This window comes from Tupaia chinensis, unplaced genomic scaffold, assembly GCF_000334495.1.
Source record: "Tupaia chinensis unplaced genomic scaffold, TupChi_1.0 Scaffold000328_1, whole genome shotgun sequence".
NCBI classification, from domain to species: Eukaryota; Metazoa; Chordata; class Mammalia; order Scandentia; family Tupaiidae; genus Tupaia; species Tupaia belangeri.
In genome coordinates this window covers 124,057-148,608 of record NW_006159822.1, presented here as the reverse complement: position 1 = coordinate 148,608, position 24,552 = coordinate 124,057, and the positions used below count along the sequence as shown (strand labels likewise).

The 24,552-nt window shown below is 37.7% G+C and overlaps 1 long non-coding RNA gene across 1 annotated transcript in view; it reads left to right on the top strand.

Moving 5' to 3' along the window:
- Positions 1 to 2,199: 2,199 nt before the first annotated feature.
- The window catches only part of LOC106735205 (uncharacterized), a 56,927-nt gene continuing 34,574 nt past the window's right edge, over positions 2,200 to 24,552 (top strand). Inside the window, exon 1 of the long non-coding RNA XR_003549914.1 lies at positions 2,200 to 2,265. This is a non-coding gene — a long non-coding RNA (uncharacterized LOC106735205). The remainder of the gene's footprint in view (positions 2,266 to 24,552) is intronic.

Below are 24,552 nucleotides of genomic sequence, written 5' to 3'. Positions count from 1 at the left end.
CACATGCAATTAATTGCCCAAGGCCAATGGGCAAAAGGACTGGAAAAAAGGGATCAGACCAAACCCTGGGAAGAGTGTTCATCTCTCTCTCTCTCAGTCTCAAGTACAGGCACACATATGTTATCATAATTTAGAAAATTTTATAAAAAGGATAGTAATGACATGCAGAAATGTAAATTTAGAATCAGACTTAAAACATAAAATATTTATGAGGAAAATACATCTCTATATTAGAAATACATCGAAATATTGAGTGGTTATCTTTGTGGTCTTATTCATGCTTTTGTTTTGCTTTGTTTGTCTTTCTTTTCCCACTAACTGTCTCCCTAGCGAGTGTATGCGCCCTAAAGCAAAAAAAAAAAAATCCTCTAAAAAAAAAAAATAATAAGGACATCAGAAACAGAATGTTGGTCTGGTTCCATAGTATAGCATTCATGGACTGTTCTAAAGAAGGTTGATACTACAGTGATGACTGCGATTCAGTTCCCTGGCCTGGCGAGCCAAAAATGCACTGGGCACACATGCAATTAATTGCCCAAGGCCAATGGGCAAAAGGACTGGAAAAAAGGGATCAGACCAAACCCTGGGAAGAGTGTTCATCTCTCTCTCTCTCAGTCTCAAGTACAGGCACACATATGTTATCATAATTTAGAAAATTTTATAAAAAGGATAGTAATGACATGCAGAAATGTAAATTTAGAATCAGACTTAAAACATAAAATATTTATGAGGAAAATACATCTCTATATTAGAAATACATCGAAATATTGAGTGGTTATCTTTGTGGTCTTATTCATGCTTTTGTTTTGCTTTGTTTGTCTTTCTTTTCCCACTAATAATAATATCTAGGTATAGCTTTTAAGTGCATAACGAAAGAATAAAAAAGGATAGAAGTTGGATGTTTTAAACTCAATACGTCCTTGAGGGCACATGGTAATAAGACTAATAGTAATAGTAACTTTGAATTAGCATGTATGGACATATAGGCCAGGCATTCACTCCCATCAGAAGACAAATTGTTATCACCCCTTTGGAGGACAACCTGAGAATATGACTGTAGAGTCTTAAAAATATTCATAGCCTATGACCCAGTCATTCCAATTCTGGGATGGTAGTCTGAGAAAATAATCAAAACTAGGCACAAAGGTTTTCATTTAAGCATGACTAACGATGGTCAAAACTGGATTTATAATGGCTACAAATTGAAAACAGTCTAAATTACTCAAAATATGTAAATACTAAATTATAATAAATCCATGTGATGCAATATATAGACAATGAAAATAATATTTACAATACCTGTTTGATGATGTGGGAGGAAACTTATGATACACAGCTAACTGTAAAAAAAATTAAAGTTCAAACTATGTAAAAGTGATAAAACCTAAAATGTAACTATTTAAAGGAACCAAAATATTTAAAAGATATATGTTACAAATATTTATAGAGAGTAAAAATCTTTAGGAAATGAGAGATTAATGTTTTTACTTTTTTCCTTTTTAATATCTTTATGTCCCTTTCTAATTGTACAAAATGAAAAAATATAATTTCTATAGCCAGAAAAATTTGATAAAATTTGTCAAATGCTATGTCTGAGTCCCATGCAGTTGGAACATCATCTCATTTAAAGTTATAATGACTTTTAGTTCACAGATGAGAAAACTGAGTTGATACTCTTCATCGCTAAGTTGATACTCTTCATCGCTTCCTCTGGGAAGCCCTCCTGGACCTTACAAGTCTAGTTAAGTTATTCCTCTGGTTTCCCATTACTTTTCTAATTTGTTGGTAACAGGCAGTGCCTTGCAGGTGTATGACACAAAATATTTGCAAACTGATTGAAGGAATAAAGAAATAAATAACCTACCTAAGCTGGTGAGTGGTGAGGCTGAGCAGGCCGATCTAACTTCAAAGTTAATATTGTCACCGAATGTTCCAAATGGATGTTGAGAAGACCAAAGTTCATCTCTAACACTTTTCATGGTGCAAGAGACTAATTGTTGGCACAGAGTGGTGCCTGGCCTGGAAGTTACATATTTAACCAGCTAGAAAGGCTTCAATGCCTGCAAAGAACAGCATGGATTTTTCCTTGTGAATTGCAGGCATTTTCGTAATGCTTAACAAGGCAACTGGTAATGATTATTGCTCTTGTTTCCCTTTGAAATTTCATGTTCGTTTACTTAACAGGGCATTGCTAATCTGAAAGAAGGGAGTGGATGAAGAATCCCACTTGTAAAGAGGATAACAGGTTAATGAAAAGAAGCAAAGGTATGTGTAGGTGATAGTGCTTTTAACAAGGCTCTGTTCAATCGGGATGATTTAAGTGCAAGTGATTTATGGCTAGCTGGTCATAATAAGGGCCACATTATAGAGGGGATTTACGTGGCAATTATTATGGCCCTAGCTAGTGGGTTACAACGTTTTAGGGCTCCCTGGATACTTAAGATTAATGTCCGAATCAGTAGTGTTATTGTTGCAAGATCTTGGTGTGATAGAAGCCATTTGAGGCAGGAATTTTTATTCCTCATCAGAATATAAAATATCTCAGAGTCTGCAGAAACACCAATGACTACAGCTTGTAGCTACCCTCAAGACAGGTTAACCATCACATTGACTGAGTTTTATTCTTTAGCAGCAACAATGCATAAATCAATCTAGAGCTACTTTTGTTCATCCTGGTAATATGATTAAAATGGGAATTAGGCATGTTCGATCATTCAGAGAGAAGGGACTAAAATTACTAATCTAGAGCAAAGCAAATGACTGTAGAGAATCTCCTATGTAAATGGCGTGATGTCAGATTACAGTTGCAGTTAAGGGCTTTTCTGTGTACCCAGCATTCTGCTCAGACTTACCATCTTTCTCATTTAGCATAGTTATTGGGAAGGGTGATCTTGAACATCAAGGAACCTTGGGAAATTCATGGATTTAGTGCTGGCCAAGATTAGATGAATCAGAAATTTCCAGGAATCACATCATGAGAGCACTAGTAGGACTAATTGATTTCTCTAATAGTATTATCTATGTCTTCAAACCTGGATATCTGTGAGAAAAAAAATGTGTAGAGTGTAAACAGGACAAGTCAAAATGAGTAAAACATATTAATCACTTTAAGACCGAAACCATTCAGTCAATAGGATCAATGCTTTAACTCCTTCCCCTCAGAAGACTCACAGAGTCTTAACATCATCTCTACAGACATGAGATGGGAATCTAAGAATGGGGACTATGGTTCTCTCTTGGATTCCAAATGATCATATGGAACACTGAAAAGTGCTATTGACATGAGAGCTCACTGTGGAGGGAGATAAGAAGGCCAGAGTGGTGTGCTATTTGGTGAAGAACCCTGGGACCAGCAGTTAGTGTAATGGCTATGTCGCTGGACTCCCATGTAGTCGACTACGGTTCAAGTGCCGGACCCGGTGGCTTAAACCCATGCCCAGTGCATGAGCGTGCATGCCCAAGATCCCAAGAAGAGAATGGAGGAGAAGGGATTGCAGCATGGCCATCTCCCATGGGAGGGTGCTTTCTCGCTTTCTATTTCTCTATCTCTGTCTTTCTGGCGAGCACAGGCACCCTATAGTTAAAACCTCTCCAAAAAAAGAACCCATAAAAAAAGAACCGAAAGTGTATTAATCCTACCCTTATCCATGATGACACCTTACCATTAGATCCTTGGACACAGAAACGTAATACATAGTGGTTAGATTGTTAGTCCCAAGCCCTAGTGTATAACAAAAATAAAATAGAAACAAACAAAAATATATAGAAAATTTCTTTTTTTAATCCTGGACAAGATATTGACAGCTAGTATCAAAGCGAACAAAAATCCCAAAACTATTCTTACTGGATTTTGGACCTTTCCTTTAAAGTATTTTTTATTATAATTTCTGATTTACATATAATAGTTTTTTGTTTTATTTTGTTTTATTTGGAGAGCTTTTTGCTATAGGGTGTGTGTGCTTGCTGGAGAGACAGACACAAAGCAAGAAATCACCTCTCGGGGGATGGCCAGGCCACAATACTTTCTCCTCCATTCTCCTCTTGGGATCTTGGGCACACACACACATGTGGTTGCCATGTGTTTTAAGCGACAGGGCCCAGTATTCAAATTGTAGTTGACTATGTGAGAGTCCAGTGATGCAACCATTATGCCATCTGCTGGTCCCAATATAATAGTTTTATGTCTTTGTGGGGTATATTGTGGATATTCAAAGCATGTCTATAGTATATAATAATCAGATCAAGGAAATAATTGGGCTGGTACTGTGGTACAGTGGTAATGTGATGCTTAAGAGAAGCCAAGTCTCACATAGTGACCATGGTTCAAATCCCCAGACCAGTCAGTCTGAATTCTTTAAGACACTTACGTGAGTGTCTAGGATCTGAAAGCCTGGAGGACTAGAGGAAGGAGTTGCTGGCATACCCAGACCCTGAGTACGGTGTTCATTTCTCTCTCTTTTTCTCTCTAATGTGCACACAGAAGTGCTTTATCATAAATAAAGAAAAATATTACTTAAAAAAAGGAACAGCAATATTTATTATACTATCTCCAACATTTATTGTTTCTTTGTGTTGTCCACATTCCACATTTGAACTACTGATTATTTGGAGATATATATTAAATTGTCACCAACCTCTGTTACTTGCTATACTATTCTATAACCCGCATCACTTGTTTACATGCACTCATGTATTTGTTTACCAGATTCTCCCCCTACTGTGCCTTTCCAACATCTGGTACTCACCATTACACACTCTGCTCTCAACTGAGTCTTTCAGCTTCTGCCAATGAGTGAGGACACATGGTATTTGTTATGTGAGGACAGACTATTTGTCTTTCAAAGCCTGACTTACTTCACCTAGCATTATTTAACCTTTCCATTTGTTTTTTTAAGAGAGATTTTTGCTGTAGGGCACATGCACTTGCTGGAGAGACAGAGAGAGACAGAGAGACAGAAAGTGAGAAATCACCCCCTCGGGGAGGATGGCTACATTGCAATCCCCTCTCCTTCATTCTCCTCTCAAAGTTTTGGGCACGCACGCACACATACATAGCATGAGTTTTAAGCTGCCGTGTCCAGGATTCAAACCACAGTCAACTACATGGGAGTCCAATTACATAACCATTATGCCATCTGCTGGTCCCTGACCTTTCCATTTTAAAGACAACATTCACATCCCTTCAGAAAGACCTAATCAAATCCCTATGTCTCCATTTCTATGAAACTATTCAATAGCATCCTAAAATCTGAATACTCAAATTTGCCTTCCACATAGTTGGGGCTCAGGTAAATTAGAAAAGTAGAACAAAAGAGAGGTTTGGAACTCTGTTAGAAGCGAATATCACAAATCCAGAAGGACAAGCTAAAGTCAGGATATAGATTACCTGATACCAGCCACTATCTTTCACTCCCTCATTCATCCATTAAGTCATTCATCAGACAATACTTGCTCTCAGACATCACGTATGGTGATGAGACAGGAGTACATCAGTGGTCTGAGCATATGACAAGACTGGAAGCCTGATGGGAAGAATATGGATATTATTATCCAGTCATCAAAGCATGGGGAAGAGTAGTAAGGGCTGGTGGGTGCCACAACTTCTTCAGTTTCTACAAGTGCAAGAGCAGGTCAAGATGGAGATTGGATGAGGGACACAACAACAGTGAATCTAGTATCTATATGAAGATTGTGACATTTATAAAGTTCCATGTACAGACACACACACACACACACACATATTTCATACACATACATGCTATCTTCACCTCCACCAATTATATCAGGAAATAAGAAAAAATAAGAATGTGAGTTTTGGAATTGAACAGTGCTGTGTTTGAGTCTCAGATTTGCTTGCTAGCCATGTGAATGGGTAACTTGTGTATTCTTTCTGGCAAAATTAGTACCTCTGGGGCTGTTATTCAGCTAAATGAGGACACGTAGAAAGTGTTCCTAGTGCAGGGTCTGAGCTGTGACTGCATCCAGTAAGTGATGGTTTCCTTTCTACTGGGTCTTCTTTGATATTAGACCTAGGTTATTATTTACAATCAACATAATATAGTAAAAGAAACAAAGGGGGACCAGCAGACGGCATAGTAGTTATGTCACTGGACTCCCACTTCCCATGTAATCAACCGTAGTTTGAGTCCCAGACCCAGAGGCTTAGAACTCATGCTACGTGTGTGTATGTGCATGCCCAAAATCCTGAGACAAAGGAAAATGGATTGTAGCGTGGCCATTCCCCCAAAGGGTGATTTCTCGCTTTCTATCTCTGTCTCTCCATGTGCTCTGGTGAGTGCCTGTGCCCTATAGCAAAAATATCTCTCAAAAGAAAAAAAGAAAAAGAAAAAGAACCATAGGCTAACCAAGAAGTTAAGTTTGCAAATGGGTTTTATCCAGCTTCTTCAATGTAGAGAAAAGTCCATTATGTTTAGTTTTCAGGACTCTTTTCATGCATAGAAACAGTCAACATGTATTCAATGATGTGTTTAAGACTGTCAAATGAAATAGACTACAAATGACAAAGGGAGATAACAATTATAATCAAGCACCCTTTAAAGTACTAGCTTGTTGGCATATCTGCAAGTTTCATTGCCATTTTGCTGAGTAAAGAAGGCAACATTTTGGAAATTATCTGTCTCTCTCATGTCTCAGAACAGTTATGACAAAAGCCATAATTTATTGGCCATTGGCTACCTGTCAGGTATTTTTATCATATTTTTTCATTTGTCTTCAAACATCTCAGGGATGAAGATATTTCTAATTTAATTTCATATGGGAAAACTGAGGCTAAAAAATTTTTATACATTGTTGATATATATGGTAATATCCTTGATTTGATTGTCTAGATGAATAAATAAATCAAATGAAAAAAAATTACACATTGTTATTTAATCCCTAGAATCACCTGCAAGGTAGGTACAATTAGTCCCAGCTTAAAGATGAGAAAACTGAGGCTCAGAAAGGACTCTCTAACCAGAAAGAGGTTCTGCTGGATTCTGAACCCATCTGACAATAGGGTTAATAGCTAAGGCTGTGCTCTTAGCTATTAACTATCCTGCCTTCTGAGAACACATGCAGGTCACACGATGCCTGGAGAAATCAAGTGCCCTCTCTTTTCTCACCAGTACTACAGTGTGGTGAGACAAGGTCTTTGGCCAAAAATGAGACTGGACACTGACCTTCCTCAGATGCATATCCACATTCTTAACAGAGGTTCATTCAGAAGCTTCAAGATTACACAAGAGGAAATGATGAGGCATTTTTCTGAGGTGTTGAAATTGTTCCCTTTGTCAGTCACCAATAACAACAAAAAAATGCTTTGAAAATTCCTCAAAGGTAAAAGGTAGCCTTTCTTCTCCTGAAGTTCTTATATTGTCCCAAAAGGAAATAGAAGCTTGCATAATTCAGGCTCCAGTAATTCTTCTTTCGTTATTAACTGCAAATCTTTGCCACACTTTTCCTTACTAATTAGTTAAATGCTTAAACTCCTGAGTCACTAGCCGTCTACTGGTTATAGCTTGTTCTAGCTCTTCCACCCTCTAATGGAACTTGCAAGGAATTAGGCTCTCTAAAGATTCCACATTCACATAGTGAAAACAAGCCAACAATGAAATCAATCACCGCCAAGAGGGATGGACAAGCATGAGCATTAAAACTCACTAATGCTGAGTCAAGGCCTTCAGATATGCTGCCAATGGGAAGAAGGGAGAACAATTCTGTTTATTCATTTTATAAATGTTACATTCTTTCCTCCAAAGGTCTGGATTTCCCATGGATCTAGTCCTCTTGTCCCTTGTTGCATTCAGGAGCACAGCTATATTTAACCTGCTGCCTGAGAATGCAGTCAAGTTTCCTCTCAGCGATGGTGGATCCAACCACACATCCAGCCATACTTCCCTGGGCAGTGGATGGAGACTTCAAGAGGTTAGAAATTGCTCTTCACTCCTGAAGGCATGGCATGACTCTAGCCAAAAGCATATGTAGAAGATAGAAATTTTGCCTCCTCAGAAAAGGCATGTCTTCAGCATAGATTATTTTTTTCCATGATACTCATCACCATGGGAAGACTCCCTCTCGGTAGGTGTTCCTTAATACCTGTCACAAAAGGCCACATGGAGGCACAGTGGTAATGCAACTGGGCCCACATGTGAAAGATCCTGGGGTTCATGTCTTTAAGTATGAAGGGTGTACATACACAGGCCGATGATCCAGGTCAACTAAGACAGGGGGGTGGATTACACTGCAAAGACACTGTTAGGAGTGTCTGCTTCTCTTTCTTTCTCTCTCTCTATTGTGGAATACATTTTTAAAATAAACTTTAGAAAAAAGAATGCTTACATTAACTAATTAATGCAAGCCATACAAAAAACTATGAGTAGTATTTCCTAGCTATATTTACTTACTGATAACAAACTCCTTAGTAATGAATATATTCTCTTCCATTGATTGATCTCACTTTTCCAAAACCTCTCTCTCTGTTATTCTCAGCAATGTAGCTATCAGAATACTCACTGTCCCTAAGCAGTTATATTCTTTCATGAGCCTCCAATTTACATTTTCCATCCTTCCCTTAGTATTATCTTTCTTTCTTTCTTTCTTTCTTTCTTTCTTTCTTTCTTTCTTTCTTTCTTTCTTTCTTTCTTTCGCTCTCTCTCTCTCTCTCTCTCTCTTTCTTTCTTTCTTTCTTTCTATCTTTCTTTCTTCTTCCTTTCTTTCTCTTTCTTCCTTTCTTTCTTTTCCTTTCTTCTTTCCCTAGAAGACCTATGTGCTTGCCAGAGAAAAACAGAGAGAGAGGGAGAGGCATGCCCCCATGGAGCATGGTTTCACTAGAATCCCTTCTCCATTTCTTCATCCTTTAGGAATTTAGGGCATGCAAATACACAAGACAGATGTAATTTTCAAGCAACCAGGCTTAGGATTTGAATCACAGTCTGATATGTGGGATCCAGCTTCCTTACCCACTAGGCCATAGGGTTATCCCACTACCAGTTATCTTTCTAAGAATCAAATTTGATTATGCCACCTACACACACACACACACACACACACACACACACACACACCATGTTAATCCAGATATACATGCTTGCATGTAGAATAGAAGCTAAGCCTGTTAACATCACATGTAAGACCCTCCTCAATCTGACTCCAATCTGTTTTTACAGCACCATAACTATTCTGCTCTCCTTTAGCTTCTCCTTTACCCAACATTATCACACAATTACCTTACATTCCTCAACATTTCTGAAGGACACTAAGTGTGAACTCCATAGCTATGTGCATTCATCTTCTCTATCTGATGTTGTCTCCTCTATATCTACAAAGCAATTTCTCTAAGAACTAGCTCAAATATATCCCCTCTGAGAAGGACTTTCATATTGATTTAGTTACATCCTTTTCTAGAGCACACCAAGAACAAGCAATTTTATTTATACATGTAATTTACTATATTTTTAACACCTACTTATTTTACCATTGGATTGTATATTTCTAAAAGGCAGGAACTGTTTTCCAGTTATTTCTGATTCCCTAGCACCAATCACAATGCACATCACATGAGTTGCTTAGTACATACTTTTATAATAAATAACAAGTGCATTGAGTAACTAATATTTGATGGAAAATGTTGGAAGTCTTGAAGAAGCTTCATGAGATCAAATAGTTAGGCTACCCTGCATGGCTGTGATCCTATTGGCTTCCAGAACATCCCCCTCTCCCTCTGACATAATAGTCTCACAAAGATAGCAAAGTCTAAGGAGCAGAAAACAGAATATGTTAGCTTCAGGATTCACTGGCACTTCACACTTGTTCTGGACAGAAAGGGTGCTAATGGGACTTAAAATAATTATCTAGTTTCCTGTATTATCATAAATCCTGAGGGAAATACTCAGAAAAATCACATGTACTTTTTAAAGATTGAGAACTGACTCTATACAGTAAAATTGTGAAATGCCAAGGCTAAAGGCACAGGCATGGCCTAGATAGTGGAAGAAAACCTTCTATTTCATAGAAAAAGAAAGATGCCCATTTAAGGTGCTAAGTTTTCTCTACATGTCTAACAAACAACACAGCCCTGATCCACTCCTACTCTGCCCTGCAATACAGACCCTTTGTGGGGCAGAGCAGATCCAGGAAGCTGCCATGAGCCTTGATAGTTCTTGTGTGCTTGACATTGACATTTTTGTTAGAAGTGACTCAGAGAGAAGATTTGCATTGGTTAGAAATTAGTCAGATGGCATTTCCTTAGGCTTTGCTTTCATTTCTCGGTGAAAGGGTGAAATGTATGAAGCATTTAGTTTTCCTGTCAGATTATTTCATTAATAATCTGTAGTTATTGCATAGTTTCCAGCAGCCTAGGGAAAGCGAACTTGATAATGAAGGTATCTCAGAATACCAGAGAATATTGGATAGGCAATGACTGTTGGGTATTAGGTGAACGCGTGGTAAGTTCTGGATCTTTGGCCAGATGGACTCTAGGTCCCCCTTCTATTTGGAGAATCCTTAAGGCCTCTGAGTTTATCCACGAACTGTTATTCACTATGCAGAGTTCTCTGTAATTCCAGTGTGCTTGACCCTGACGTCACAATGAAGACATGATGGCCTTCATCCCTGTCATCATGGAGTTTGGGTTTAGTGGAGAAAAACAATAAATCGTTGGAGGCCTAGCCAAGGTGGCACAGTCCAAAGTATACTAGACTGTAGTGCTGGAAACCACATGGCCTACTTCAGGTTTAGATATCCAGCCCAGTCATGCTGATAAGTATTAGGCATATGTACATGTGCACAAAATGCTGGGTAAAGCACTAGACATATTTACATGTGCACAAAATTACAAGCTAGAGGGTTGAAAGTAGGGGATTGTGTCATGACAAAACTCTGTTGAGGGTACTTCTTTCTCTCTCTTTATCTCTCAAATGCATATATATACTCTATGGTGAATAAAAATATACTTTAACTGAATTAATTCATCACTGGAAAACCCATTAAAGGGTGTTGCAAATTGTTATAAGTGCGTGAAAGAAATAACGAGGCTCTGAGTTGTGCAATTGCATAGTATAAAGAATGTCACAGTTTAGGGGGTTTTCTCATTTTAGGTTGAGAGTCTCTCAGAAGACTTTCTAAGTTGGGACTAGCAGATGGCATAATGGCTATGTTGTTGGACTCCCATGTAGTCAGCCACAGTTCAAGTCCCAGACCCAGTAGCTTAAACTCATGCTGGACATGTGTGCATGCATGCTCAAGATACCCAGAGGATAATGGAGGAGAAGAGATTGCACTATGGCCATCCTCACTGGGGGGTGATTTCTCGCTTTCTGTTTCTCTGTCTCTCTGGCAAGCACACGTGCCCTATAGCAAAAATCCCTCCAAAATAAAGGAAGACATTCTAAGTTATGACTTAAAATATTTCAAGAAACTAGTCATTAATTTAAAAAAAGGTTAAGGCTTGAGTATTGTAGGCAGAGGGAACAGAATGTATGAGAGGCTGAGATTGGGGAGTTTTGCCTATTTTAGAAACCAAAAGGAGACAAAGCATGACTGGAATACCATGAATGAGGAGGTAGATGGGAGATTTTACAAAGTAAAGGAAGAAAGGAGTGGTATTAAGGGTCAAAACTGAAGTTTCAGTATTACTACAGAGGTAAACTACATGTGAGTAACATTTTAAATCCATCGTTCCAATGGCCATTTTGGGCAATTAATTGAGTTGAGATAAACATAGAAGCAGAGAAAAAAATTTAGGAAGCTATTGAAGTATACATGGTAAGAGATAATAGTGGCAGGGTGAAAAGGAAAGAGTTAAATGCATTTGATTAATATTTTGGAGATGGTGGGAGGAAAAAAAGATGCATTAGAGATACTCAATGCAAATTCTCTCCATGGAGAAAGACAAAAATTCTGCACACATATGAAGGAGATATTATTTTGTTCTGAACAAAAAGAGTATTAAATTTTATTACAAATAACTATAAGTTAACAAGTTGGAAACCTAGAGAAGATGAGTAAATATTTGGATATATACAACCTACAGAGATTGAATCAGGAAGACAAAGAAGGCTTTAAAAGACCAAAAACAATGTAATGAGATTAATTCAGAAATGAAAAATAGTCTCCCAACAAAGAAAAGCCTAGGACAGATGGCTTTGTTGTTGAATTTTACAAATCTTTTATAGAATAACTAATGTATATATTTCTTTTTTTTTCTTTCTTTTTTTTTTTTTTTTTTGGAGAGGTTTTGCTATAGGACGTGTGCGCTCACCAGACAGAGAGAGACAGAGAGACAGAAAGTGAGAAATCACCCCTCAGGGGGCATGGCCACGCCACAATCCCTTCTCCTCCATTCTCCTCTCGGGATCTTGGGCACGTACGCACATGCGTCTGGCATGAGTTTAAGCCACCAGGTCCGGGACCTCGAACCACGGTCAACTACGTGGGAGTCCAGTGACATAGCCATTATGCTAACTGCTGGTCCCACTAATGTATATATTTCAAACTATTGCAAAAGATTTAAGTGGAAAGAATCCTTCCAAACTCATTTTACAAGTCAAGAATACATTATGTGCCAAAAGCACATAGGGCAAAATAAAAGAAAGAAAACTACAGATTAATGAACATTGATGCTTTAATACAGTGTATTTCAACAAATAGTAGCAAACTGAATCCAACAGCTTCTCAAAAAGATTATTCACCATTATCAGGTAGAATTTACCCCAGGGATTCAAGAATGATTCAACATTTACCAATAAATAAGATACATAACATCCTTATATCCATAGATGCGTCCCAAAAAGAAAGCTGGTAGGACTATTACTAAATGGACACAACATTATGTTCAGTGTTGAAGAAGATGACTATCCGTGATGCCATAATTACACATTGTATGCATGCTATGGAAAAACATACTGCATGCCACAAAAAAATAGCAACAATAAATAAATTTAAAATAAATAAGTAAATAATTAGCTGCAAATAACTATTTAAAAAAAGGGAAGCTGTATTAATAATTCATGGATACAATGAAGCTGTTTAATAAACCATCTCAAAACCTTTCCCCAAATCATAAGTTTTATGGAATTTTATGGAAAATGACCCCAATTAGCCCAAGCAATCCCATGCAAGTAGAACGAAGCTAAGTACATCTGACTACCTGATTTTGAATAAAATACAAAGCTATAGTAATAAAAACTTCATGATATTGACACAAGGACAGATGTATAGACCAGTTGAAAATAATAGAAAACCTTGGGACCAGCAGTTAGTGTAGTGGCTATGTCGCTGGACTCCCATGTAGTCGACTGCAGTTCGCGTCCTGGACCCGGCGGCTTAAAACTCACACCGGGCACATGTGCGTGCATGCCCAAGATCCCAAGAGGAGAATGGAGGAGAAGGGATTGTGGCATGGCCATCCCCCTCTGGGGAGGTGATTTCTCTCTTTCTGTCTCTGTCTCTCTCTGTCTGGTGAGCACACATGCCCTATAGCAAAAACCTCTCCAAAAAAATAATAACAATAATAATAGAAAACCCAGAAGTAAATCTATATACAGCTAACTGATTTTTGACAAAGATCTCAAAAGCATTTATTGTGGAAAGGTCAATCTCTTTAATAAATAATACTGGGAAAATTAGATATCCATATGCAGAAGACCTGCTTCTGCCATGATATGCAAGAAATTAATCAAAATGTACCAAATACTTAAATGCAAAATCCAAAGCTATAAAATTACATAGGAAAAAGTTCTTAATTGATTTAGGCAAGAATTCTTAAAATAAAAGACATCAAAATCATGGGTAACAAAAGCAAAATTAGACAACTTGGCTTACATCAAACTAAAAATATTGTGCACAGTAAAGAAAACAATCAGTAGAGTGAAAAGACAACCTACAGAGTGGGAGAAAATATTCTTATGTTAAATAAGTGACAAGGGATTAATAATAAGAATATATAAGAAACTTAAGCAGCTCACCAGCAAAAGAAACAAGTAATGCAATTGGAAAATGGGCAGTAGATTTGAACATGAAGTTTTTTTTTAAAAAAAAAAAAACAATATACAAATGGCCAACAAGTACATAAAAATAAAAACAATAAAAAGGCTAACACCACAAACCATCAAGGAGATGTTAATGAAAACTACATGAGGGAGCCAGCTCCATAGCCTAATGGTTAAGGCAGCTGCATTCCACATGATTGCTCATGTGGCTTGAGTCCTAAACTCAAGAGCTTAAGAAACATTCTGGGCACATGTGCATGCATGCACAAAATCCAAAAAGAGAGAAAGATAGAGAAGAATGAATTGCAGTATGACCATTCCCATGGTAATGCTTTCTCTTCTCCCCCTCTCTCTCCGTAACTCTAGTAAACTTATGCACACTCTAGCAAAAACAAAACAAAACAACCCAACATGAAGTATCAACTCACCTAAATTAGAATAACTATTATTTTAAAAAATAAAGAATGAATGAAAAGAAACGTAAGTCTTTATGAAGTTCAGTAGAAAAGGAGAGTTATTGGCAGGAATGTAAATTATTGTAGACATTATATAAAACAGTACAGTGATTCCTTGAAAAAATAAAAATAGAACTACTTTACAATCCAGTAATTCCATGACTGGTTACACACCCAAAGGGAAGGAAGTAAGTTTATTGGAGAGATAGCTACATTCTGATGTTTATTGCAGCACTAATCACAATAGCTGAGGTATTATAATCAACCTAAGGTCCCAAAAAGTGATACATGATGTATTGTATATACACTATACAAATATCTCTGGGCTAATAGACAATGCATTCATACTGGGAAAATCCATTTTGTATGCTGTAAGAATGTACAGAGGTTGGATGTAAAAACAATTTAAAAAGAAAGAAGAAAATAAATAATACACTAAACACACATGCACACACAAATACAACATTCTGTCATTTGAAGAAACATAACAGAAATAATGCTAAGTGAAATGAACCAGGCACAGAAAGACAAATATTGTATATTCTCACTCATTAGTGGAAGCAAAAATTTGATTGCATAGGAGAGTGAAATGGTGACTACCAGAAGCTTGGAAATGTAGAGGGGTGTTGGGTGTTAATTTGGTTAACTGATGTAAGAGTGGAAGTAGATTAGTGGAATAAATTCTAGAGTACTATTGCATAGTAGAGTAACTGTAGTTTGTGATGATTCAACGTATGACTCAAAATAGCTAAAAGAGAATTTTGAAAGTTGATAACAAAGTTATGGTAACATTTGAGATAATAGATGTTTTTGCTGCTCTGATTTGATCACCATACCTTATATACATGTAGTTCTCTTTATTCATAATAGAGTATGTGTGGATATATATGATAATGAGAGAAAGCGTATGAGAGAGAAAAAGAGGCACACTATCATAGGGTTTGGTCATGTCTGATGGTCTCCTTCCTCCATTCTTCTAGCCTATTGGATCTTGGGCACTTGGGCTTGTATCCAATGGGTCTCAAGTTGACTGGGCCAGTGATTCAAATCACAGTTGACCTATGAAATCCAGCTTTCCCTGAATAGTGCATTACCACTGTGCCATGGAGCTGGTCTAACATTGTACACATGTATTTGAAAACAATGTATTTATTATATAAATATATACAACTCTTATATGTCAATTAAAATTATAATAAAATATTTTGGAAAAAGCATTGATAGGACTGTTTCATAGACTGGTCTTGAATAATCATTGAGTGGGCAAGTCACTGTGTTAGCTGCAAGGCTGATTGGATCAATGTACAAAAGTGAAGCAACATGGATGTGATCCTATGCAAAGACACTTAAGAGCTCACAGTTCATATCATAAGACTCAGGTGAGTAAGGGTTACATCAACAACGATATGTTATTTTCTTCTACAACACAGAAATACCTCCATAAGTGAGGACATAGAAGGAAATGTTTCAAAGAGAAGCGAGCCCGTGAGCTGAGCTATGAAGAATGTGTTCTGGTTTAACATGCAGAGAAAGGGGAAAACTCTTGAAACAGCACATGTTGGTGTGGTGGGAATAGCACATGCTATGGTTCAGGAACTGTGAGCAATGCCAGGGCCAAAGTAGAGGGCGTGTTAGGAAGGCATGGTTAGAAATACAGAGTGAGGCTAGATTGTGAAGGGGTGAAGTACCATTGAGGCATTCACACTCATTAACAATTTCAGAGGAATATAATTAGTTCTACATTTGGAAAGATAATTCTGGGGATAAGAATTACTAAGAATGTAAGATTGGCCCAATCACAGAGTGAATTGAAATTGGAATGAGTTTACAAGTTGCTTAAAAACTCTTATTGAATTGTGAGAGGGGAGCTAGAACATGACACCTGTTTTCAGGTTTCTGTTCTGAACCAACTGAAAAATTAAATAAAGGAGTAATGTTAATATCAAACATTTATAGAGCATTTACTTAGTGCAGATATGATTTCAATCATGTATATTCACTCACAGAACTCTTACAACTCTAACTAGGTAGATAAGACCAAGGATTTGAATCTCAGCTGTTTGAGACCATCACTCATGTACTTATATCTTTCTGCCTCTTGACAAATGAATGATGAAAATATTACCTTTATTCTAGAAAATACTACTACAGGGAATGGGCTTATACTGAGAGGCATGTGGGCTTTCCAATCTAAACCTCAGAAGTAGATAAGTCTATCCAGTAGATCTAGGCAATGGTAGAACATCAAAGACTTAAGCCAAGAAGATCTCATAAAATTTCCTTTATGACCAAGAATAATGGTGAATGAACATCCTCTGTGACCATGCCTTTGTGGGCAGTGGATGGTGAACCTGAAGGAACTAGGCTACATGACCCTGGGTTTTCCTTTTAAGCTCATAAATCATGTTATAGAGTGAAATAAATGAGAGAGTAAAGAGAGGAGATATTAGTATGGTGGAACTTCTTTCCGCTGAAAATAAACACTAGAAATATAGATATAGAAGCTCGCCCCATGTTATCTAACAAGGCAAGTTCTACTGAAGAGTGGTACATAATTTTTTTTCAAGAGAAGTTTTTGCTATAAGTCATGTTCACTTGCTGGAAAGATAGAGAAAGACAAAGAGACAGAGAGTGGGAAATTACACCACCACCCCCAGGGAGGCTGGCCATACCACAATCCCTTCTCCTCCATTCTCCTCTTGGAATCTTGGGAATTCACGCACACATGCCTGGCCTGAGTTTCAGCTGCCAGGTCTGGGACTCAAACAATGGTTAAGTATGTGGGAGTCCAGTGACATAACCATTATGCTATCTGCTGGTCCCAATACATATTTTGACATAATATAATACAATACACTGAGTATTAAAATCATGATGGAAGCAAATCAACCTTATAATGTACTATATTTAACCAATGATAAATATCTCTTTGCCTGCTAGATGCCCAGCATTATAATTATAACCACCATTTAAAATATCCATGATCTTTTATACTGTCGAATTCCCATTTAACCAAGAGTTCTAGATAATTCTGAATAAACAGATTTATTATTTATTTCTGTTGTGGAATGTTTATCAGAAATTGAAGTTTTTGGGTCTAGATGATGGTGCAGTGGAAAACCTGCTCTGTCAGACCATACCACATGGGCAGGTTTCCAGTTGAAGATCTACTTAAGTATTCTGGGCACATGTGTGCCCGTGATCCAGGGCTGGTTAAAGGCTGAAGGCAGCTCTTAGTGTCAAGATGCTGTTGGGACAAGCAGTTAGTGTAATGGCTAAGTCACTGGACTCCCACGTAGTCGACCACGGTTCGTGTCCCAGACCCAGTGACTTAAAACTCACGCCAGGCACATGTGCATGTGTGCCCAAGATCCCGAGAGGAGAATGGAGGAGAAGGGATTGTGGCGTAGCCATACCCCCTGGGGGGTGATTTCTCGCTTTCTGTCTCTCTGTCTTTCTCTATCTGTCTGGCTAGCGCATGTGCCCTATAGCAAAAACCTCTAAAAAAAAAAAAAAGAGATGCTGTTAGGGATTATTTTTCTCTCTCTCTCTCAAAAGAAATAAATAAACTTAAAAAAACTGAGATATTAATGAAAATAAGAACAATTCAGACCATAGCAGCCATAGGCTTATAAAAATACTAGAATCAACACATTTCAGAGATGTCTGCCCCATGCCTTCAAGTTATGTATGATCATTGTCAGAACTAGCAGCAAAACATCCTTTGTAACTGAGGAGATAAATATTAAAAATTGTAAATATTTCTTTACTAAAGGATGAAGACCTAGAAGCTAAAATGGATCTCAATAAACTAAAACTAAATATGCCAACATATTCTTAAACACTATATAAATCAAAGTTATTTAAAATTTTGTTTAAATTAGGCAGTATTGGGTGAGCGGCAATGAAGAGCATTGTGATTACACAATATTAACATATTGTACCATAATCATTTATGACAAACAAAAAGTAAAAGTGTAAATATGAGAAAGTTATAAAGCAATAGCAAATAATTAGAGATAGCTCCTTGGGTAGGATTTCACTATCAGAAAGTAACGATAATAATCAAGCACTAGCTATGCCACTTTTCAGTTATAAAAAATAGCAATAAGGTATATCTCTACATCTTGTGCTTGCTTGCATCTTTGCTGTTTCTCAAGTGAGAGATCACTGATAAGAAGCTGGTGTGTAAAAAGGCAGAAAAGCATTGTAGTTCAATTTAAAATAGTGACTCAGGAGAACCCACTGAATTAGGAGTCAGCAGTCATTATTCTACTCAATTTTTCATGAGCTTGGTCAAGTCATTTGAACTTTTTACATGTCAGTTTCCTCATTTGCAAATTCAGGGAAGTGTTTTCAAATCTTCTCTGGGTCCCTTCCAGCTTGAACATAGTAGCATCTTATGTGCAGCTTCCATAAGTCTAACTCATACATCTGTCAACTCCAAGTGTGATATGACTTTTAACAAAAAAATTATACAAATTTATAAGAAGTATTTTGAACATTATCCTTAAAATTCAGTATTTTGAAATTTCAAAAGTTATTAATTAACTGTCAAGAACTATGGAGTGTGAACTAAAATTTTTTGACATGTAAAGTAAATGTGTTTGTGGAAAATGTAAAAATAAATAATGAAAAAAATTTTAAATTGCTTTAATTATACAAATTATTACTTATTCTTCTCATATCCACAACAGATATTGTTATGATAAATACTGGGTCATTGGAAAAGTCATGACACATTTTTACATATAAAAACATAGAAAAAAGACATCATGACTTTTCAAGTGACCCAACAGATAGTACCTATAGCATCCGTTATTAATCTAATTAAGTTTATCTTACATACATGAAACCCAGACTATAAGATTGTTATTTCAATGAGCCTCAATATGGGGAAAAGGCAGAAAACACATTTATTTCCTAACTTGAGCTATAATGAGCCATATTTCATATAATTAAAACAAATTAATATACCTATATTGTAATACTCCCAAGTATCTGACCATGATTCGAGTCCCAGACCCAGCAGTTTGAAACTCATGTCAGGTACATGTGCATGTGTGCCCAAAGTCCCAAGAGGAGAATGGAAGAGAAGGGATTGCAGCATGGCCATCCCTTCTTGGAGGTGATTTCTCACTTTCTCTCTTTCTGGAGAGTGCATGTGCCCTGTAGAAAAAATGTATCTTAAAAATATATATTTACACACATATATGTATATAAGCCTATCATTCACCAGTGTGAATTTTTCCCAGCCAAAGAGAAACTCAGATATATGTGCTTTTAGAATCTGTCCTGTTATTTCCAATGTAAACTATTCAAGTAAGTATCCAACAAACTAGAAAGATTAAGATGAAAATATCCAATGCAATAATCTAAAACATGCCTATCATCTACAACATGGAATTCACCTAAACTATAGACTTCAAGGAAACCTTAGAACTTACGTTAGAAAATTCTTTTATCTTTATGATTGAAATTCTAATTCTTCTACTTCCTCTTATGAAGACCAGGAAGTCACAAAGAAAGACAGCAGAGAGGTAACCTCATACTGCCACAGAAAAGAATCAAAGGAAATGAAATAATATAAAAAGATAAATAAATCTCTGGTGTCATAAATCCTACCACCTGGACTTGAAAACTGGTGACCCTGGGACATAGCCTAAAAATAGATTTTTAATCCCAATTAATATTGATGAGAGAATGATTATAAATAAAATCATCCAAATTGTTGTTATAATAATCTTATACAAGGTATTTTTAACCACGCAGTGTTTGGCATAAAGTAATTAACAAACACCCCTGTGCTCTTATTGCTGAAGGAACTATGGATTCATTTTACTATGATACAGGTATTTATTTTTAGTACAAACTATATACTGGAAGTTGTATTTCATGATGACAAACGCCAAAAATAATAGCTTACTATCAGACAGAAGTGAATATAGATCTAACAGAAAAACAAGTAGCCCTACAGCATACAAAAACACAGACTTAACATGCATGACAAAGGTAGGGGGCTGCAGTTAAAGTGACCAACCATTCCAGCTCTCCCAGGACTGCCCAGAATTTAGAATGGAAATTCCCACATCTCAAGTCAACTATAGTGGCTCAGTGATAACTCAGCACTCTGCAGTGCTGGAAAGCAAATGAGAGAGCAGGGTTCCAGGGTCTAATACACATTGAGTGGATACGAGCATGCCTAATATCCTGGCCAGCTGGAAAAGACAGAGAGGGCAGGGATCACTGTATGGAACCCTGATGAGGTTTCATACTCTCTTTCTCTCTCTCTGTCTATCTATCTATCATCTATCCATCTATCTATCTCTGTCTGTCTCCATAAATAAACATATTCTCCAGAAACTCCTCAGTCTGGATAAACCAAACAGCTAGTCACCCTAGCTACAGCATCATGCTGCCATTATGTAAAAAGCAAAGACAGGAAGAGTTATAATTAATAATCCAAGCCTTGAGAGCTAGCAGTACTTAGCTACTATCGATGAAAGACAAGAGAAGTGCTAGACACCCAGAAAATGACAGGACCAAAATGAAATAGCCCCTTTAGCCATGCTGGTAAAGGATATCAGCAACTGTTTAGTAAGAAAACACCAGTGACCAATAGAGAGCCCATCACATTTTCTCTATAGTGTCTTCTTCACTGTATGTAAAGTTGACATGATAAATTCCTGCTTTGCACAGCACTAGTACATCCTCTGCCCAGGCAGACATGAACATTATGACAGTGCTTTTGTCCTGTCGATTCTTGCTTTAATGAGAACATAGAATTTGCCAGAGATGTGGCTTTAGGCCAGTGCTTCTCGAACTTCTCACCAGGGGATCTTGTGGAAATGTGGATTTTGATATTTTGATTAGGTGGACAAGGACAGGGCACTTGAGATTTCGCATTTCTAACAAGCTCTCAGGGAATACTCACAGACCACATAATGAGTGGCAAGGCTGCAAGCTCCAGTAGTCAACCAGCTTGAGAGAAAGTAAGATGAAACCTATCTGACATACCTGACCCAGAGCAAGCACCACTACCTCTCAGGGCAACTCTGCAGATTAACTGAAATAAGCCACATAAAGGTTCTAGCACCATGCCTGATGTCTAAACCACACATAGCTTCTATTCCAAATGATGAGTTCAGTGATTCTTAACTAATTGTCTTGTAAATTCAACTCATATTAAAACTTCAGACAAATTAGTGTGTAGAAGTTAATGATAAGGGTGGGCTTATCAATGAATGTATGTGTGTGTGTATGTGTACACTCAGTTCTGCTTTGCACAGAGAGCAAAGCTTCTGCACATAAGAATTCAGAGGTAGTCTTTACTGGCTGTATAGTGAAATTGCATGGACAGCTTGCAAAAGATATAAATGCCATGACCTCACCCTTCATCAAGTGAATCTGTATCTCTGAGAGCCATGGCCAGGCTTCCCACAGTAGAGAAAATTCCCAGGTAATTCTGCAGTGCAATTAAGTTTGAGAACCATAAGCTTAATGGGATCAGAGCTCCTTCAGCTCAAAGGCTGAAACTCAGCTCTGCTTTGACGATTTTCTTTGACTCATTTATCTAATTTGTAAAATAAGAGTAAGAGAAGTAACCATAGTGTCTACCTCAAAGGGCTAATCAAATCAATTTATATAAAGCTCTTCTAACATTTCCATTTATGACTATCATATGTGGGGTTTGCCCATACATGAATGGGGAGGTGATACATGACTATTATAATCAAGATCTAAGCTCTGGTGTCTAAGTAAAAATTAGCCCTTATTGAATTCTGTATTGGGCCAACCAAGATGATTAAGGAGGCTGGATCCTACATGACCAACTGCATGATTTGAGTCCTGGACCAGCAGCTGAAAAAACACACCAGGAGCAAGTGCATGCATTCCCAAAATCCTGAAAGGAGGGAGTGATGGAGGAGAAGGGACTGAAGCATGGCCATCCCTCAGGGAGTGCTTTCTCATTTTTTTCTTTCTGGCAAGTACACTTAGCCTCAGACAAAAAAAGAAAAAAAAGTTAAAAAATAGAATTCTAGTGGACCAGCAGATAGCATAATGCTTGTGTTATTGGACTTTCATGTATTTGATCATGGTTAGAGTCCCAGGCCCAGTGGCTTCAGACTCGTGTCAGCTTGTATGCATGCATGTTCATGATCCCAGGAGGAGAACAGAGAAGAGGGGATTGTGTAGTGGCCATCCCCCTGGGTGGTGATTTCTCGCTTCCTGTCTCTCTGCCTCTCTCTGTCACTCCAGAGAACTCATGCACTTTATAGCAATAATCTCTAAAAAAATAAAAAAATAAAAAAATATACAATTCTAGAGACCAGTAGATGATGTAATGGTTATGTCACTGGACTCCTACAGAGTTGACTGTAGCGCAGGTCCCAGACACGACAATTTTAAATTCACACCAGGTGCATGTGCATGCATGTCCAAGATCCCGAAAAGGGAATAGAAAAGAAGAGATTGTGATTACGGTGTGGCCATCCCCCTTTGAGGGTGATTTCTCTCTTTCTGTCTCTCTATTTCTCTGTTTCTCCAGCAAGCACACATGCTCTATAGCAAAAATTTCTCTGGAAAAAAAAAAAAAAAAAGGATTCTATTTTAAGGCCTATTTCTATTTAGAATGCTATATCTTTTTTTTTTTTTTTTTGGAGAGGTTTTCGCTATAGGGTGCGTGCGCTCGCCAGACAGACAGAGAGAGACAGAGAGACAGAAAGCAAGAAATCAGCCCCCCCGAGGGGGAATGGTCACGCTGCAATCCCTTCTCCTCCATTCTCCTCTCGGGATCTTGGGCATGCACGCACACGCGCCCAGCGTGAGATTTAAGCCACCGGGTCCAAGACGCGAACCGCAGTCAACTCCGTTTGAGTCCAGCGACATAGCCATTACGCCAATTGCTGGTTCCCGAATGCTATATCTTTTTTGTTTGTCTTTTTTAGAATTTTAGAGAGTTTTGTTGCTATAGGATACCTGCAACTCACAGAGAGACAGAGAGAGATGAAGAGACAGAAAACAAGAAATCACCCCTCAAGAGGGATGGCCACACCACAATCCCTTATCCTCTTTCAATTTTGGGCACCCACACACATGCACCTGGAGTGAGTTTCTAGTCACCAGGTCTGGGACTCGAACCATGGTCAACTATGTGGGAGTCAAGCAACATAACCATTACTGCATTTGCTGGTCCTGGTGTGCTATATCTTATACAAACTTTGTTTCAGGCATAGTAATATGATAGCTAAACACATGTCTATAAGCACATAATAGTATTCAGAAATATGTTTGTATGTGCTGAATACTGTACTGTATGAAAGGCAAAAAGATATAATAGGAAATAAATTCAAATAAAAATTGTGGTTCTACTATTTATTAAATGTGTGAACCAAAGCAAGTTGCTATAGTGTTTCTAGCCTGTTGCCCTGTCAATGGAGATAAAGCCAATACTCACCATTTAAGAATTATTTCAAAGAATTAATGAGATAATTAATGTAAAGAATCTATTACAACACTTGGCATGAAAAGGGGCTTAATAAGTGTATACCGGGGCAAGCAGGTGGCATGGTGGTTAAGGGTGCTGGACTCCCACATGACCGACAGCAGTTCGAGTCCCGAACATCTGGCAGCTTTCTCTCTCTCTCTCTCTCTCTCTCTCTCTCCCTCTCTCTCTCTCTCCCTCTCCCTCCCTCCCTCCCTCCCTCCCTCCCTCCCTTCCTCTCTGGTCAAATTAAAATTAATTAATTAATTAATTAAGTTAAATAAAATATTTTAAAATAACTAACTAAATAAATGTATTCCCCTGTCATTCAAGTGTTTTGAGGGTACAAGAATGAATAGAGCACAAATGGCAATTCTACCCAAATTAATCTACATATTTAATGCAATGTCAATCAAAATATCAGACACATTCTTCACAGATCTAGAAAAGACAATCATAAAATTCGTCTGGAATCATAAAAGACCCCATATTGCCAAAGCAATTCTACACAAGAAGAGTGGACTGGGTGGCATTTCACTCCTTGACCCAAAAATATACTACAAAGCTGTGGTAATCAAAACAGCTTGGTACTGGCACAGAAACAGACATGCAGACCAATGGAATA